At 47.1% G+C, this 2,795-nt stretch overlaps 1 pseudogene; it reads left to right on the top strand.

Moving 5' to 3' along the window:
* Positions 1 to 362: 362 nt before the first annotated feature.
* Positions 363 to 773, top strand: LOC142852915 (NADH dehydrogenase [ubiquinone] 1 beta subcomplex subunit 2, mitochondrial pseudogene; annotated as a pseudogene).
* Positions 774 to 2,795: the final 2,022 nt, after the last annotated feature.

Raw genomic sequence — 2,795 nt, 5'->3', positions numbered from 1 at the left:
TCCAGACGACCCAAGAAGTAGCTCACAGCCGTCTGTAATTCCAGCTCCCAAGAATCCAATGTCTTCTGAGCTCACCTGTGCCAGACACACACATAGTACACATATATAGACAAAACACTCAAATAAATAAAGCTTTGTTGTTGTTTGTTTGTTTTTCATGACAGGGTTTCTCTGTGTAGCCCTGGCTGTCCTAGAATGTGTTCTGTAGACCAGGCTGGCCTTGAATGTAGAAATCCACCTGCCTCTGCCCCCTGAGTGCTAGGAATTAAGGCATATACCATCGCACCCAGCTCAAAATAAATATACACTTAAAAAGTTTATAAAAGTTTGTTCTTTCAGATCGCTCTCCATAAGCCACTACTATGTCTGCGCTGACGGCGGCTGGCACCTTTCGGTCTGTCACCTGGGAGACTGCCTGCTGGGGGCTGCCGAGCAGGGGTGGCTGGAGACAGTGGAGTCTGTCGTCATGCTGGTGGTGGGGTGCATATTCTGCCCCCAGGGAATTTCTCCAGCTTACCGGGAAACAGGTGATCCAGGGGGAGTTCTTCAGCTCACTCATGTGGTTCTGGATTCTCTGGTGCTTTTGGCGCGACTCAGACGCTGTGCTGGGCCACTTTTCATATCCAGATCCTTCACAGTGGACAGATGAAGAACTGGGGGGTCCCTCCTGATGATGAGGCCTGAAAGTATAAACTCAATTCTGTACAAGAGCAAGGTGAGAAGTTTCAAGAAATTACAGCCTTCATATTTAAAGTTGTAAATTAAAGTGGTTTGCCAAGTTAAAAAAAAAAGTTTCTTCTTTCATAGGACTGGGGTGCACTTCAGCAGAAATCCTGCTTAGCATGCAGGGGGATTTGTTCCATCCCCAGAACCATAGAATAGAGTGTACCCTTTATGACGTTACGATAGTATTGACCACACCTAACACTGGGCTCTTGGACTGGTTGCTCGGTTGACTGAGACAGGGTCTCACTGTGGAGTCCATACTGGTGTGTAACTCCTGATCCTCCTGGCCCAGTCTGAGGACTGACACACATCACAGCCACACAATAGAGTCTTCTCGATTTTTAAATACTGTGTCCCAGTGAGAAGAGCTGAGGGCTGGGAGAACCGGGTTCCAGGTAGATTGGTTATAGTGAGGATCCACCTCCAGGCTCACAGATGGCCAGGAGGGTCAAATGACCTCCTCGGGGTCCTGTTTATCCAGGCGCTGACCAAGTCCATTTCATTGCTATCACAGAACACCAGAGGCTGGGTCATTTCTAGAGTAAGAGATCCTGGATGCTGAAAGTCTAAGATCAGGCTTTGAGTGAGAGCCTTGTGTCACGTTAAGTTCTGGTGGATGGCAGAAGGACAACAGAAAAGGGAGGTTGGATACCCAAGGTAGCTTGACAGTTCTTATGAGTAAAACAGTCATGACAATAACCCCTTTCTCCTTACAAACCTCTTAAAGTTCCCAACAGCTCAGCACTGATTCTGGAGACCAAGCATGCATGTGTGCACATGTGTTGTCGTGTGTATATACATTTGTGTGAGTATGTGTGTAGTTTTAATGAGAGTGGTCCTTTTAGGCTCTATGTTTGAATCTTTGGTCCTCAGTTGGTGGAACTGTTTGGGAAGGGTTAAGAGGTGTGGCCTTTTTGGAGGAGGTGTGTCACTGAGGTGGGCTTTGAGATTCCAAGATGCTCAGTGCCCTCTGCCTCCTGTTTGTGGATTGAGACGTGAGCTCTCAGCTGCTGCTCCAGCTGCTGCCACCATGTCCTGCTCTGCCTCTTACAAACTCTAACTGGAACTGTAAGCACAACTCAGCTCTTTCTTTTATAAGCTGCCTTGGTCATGGTGTCTTATCACACCAATTGCAAAGAAACTGAGAGAGTATACATGTGTGTAGGAGTTCATGTGTGTCCATGTGTGGGAGTAAGAAGTGAAGCCCAGAGTGAATGTTTGTTCTTTGACAAGGTGCCATGAACCTTGTTCATGCCTCAGAGCCATGGGAGTGGCAAAACCTTTCCTTGGTGAGAATGGGAGAGACAGCAAATCCTTCCTCTGCTCCGAGTGCCGACGCTGAGAGTTTATGTAGAAAACGTCCACTGTGGTTTTCTTCCCCAGATGTTGACAACCTGAAGACTTCTCCCCTACGGAGCCTGCTTCTGCTAATGTTAGCCAACTCTGCCTTCTTGTTCAGCCTCATATAATAACCCCACCTCCTGGTTTATCTGTTCCTAATAATGTGCTGAGCTTCTAGAGTACTACTTCGTCTGAGAGCCCAGACCACTTTACATCACTTTTTTCTCTCTTCATGTCTCTGTCTCTTCATTCCCTTGCCACCCCAGAGGTCAATCCCTTAAGTCGTGCAGGCATGGTTCATGCATGCATGCATGCATGTGTGCATATGTGCACGCATTGTGTGCATATGGATATGTATGTGTATATGTGTATGCATGTGGTTATGCATATGTGTGGTTATGCGTGTGTATGGGTATATGTGTGAGTATGCATGTATATGTGTATGTATGTGTGTATGCATGAATGTGTGTATGTGAGGTATATGCATGTATATTGGGATGCATGGAGAGGTATACATATGTGTGCATGCAGAGGCTCATTCACCTCAACTGTTGTTTCCCAGGTCTCATCATTGGCTTGGAGCTCATTGATTATGCTAGGCTGGCTGACCAGGCAGCCCCAGGGACCCATCTGTCTCTGCCTCCCAAGTTCTAGGCTGGCAGATTTAAATGACCACACCTGGTGGTTTGAGGACTGAACTCAGGTCTTTGTCTTTGTATTACACGGGC

This window comes from Microtus pennsylvanicus, chromosome 6, assembly GCF_037038515.1.
Source record: "Microtus pennsylvanicus isolate mMicPen1 chromosome 6, mMicPen1.hap1, whole genome shotgun sequence".
In the NCBI taxonomy this organism is placed as follows: domain Eukaryota; kingdom Metazoa; phylum Chordata; class Mammalia; order Rodentia; family Cricetidae; genus Microtus; species Microtus pennsylvanicus.
This window is presented reverse-complemented; position numbering and strand designations above follow the sequence as displayed.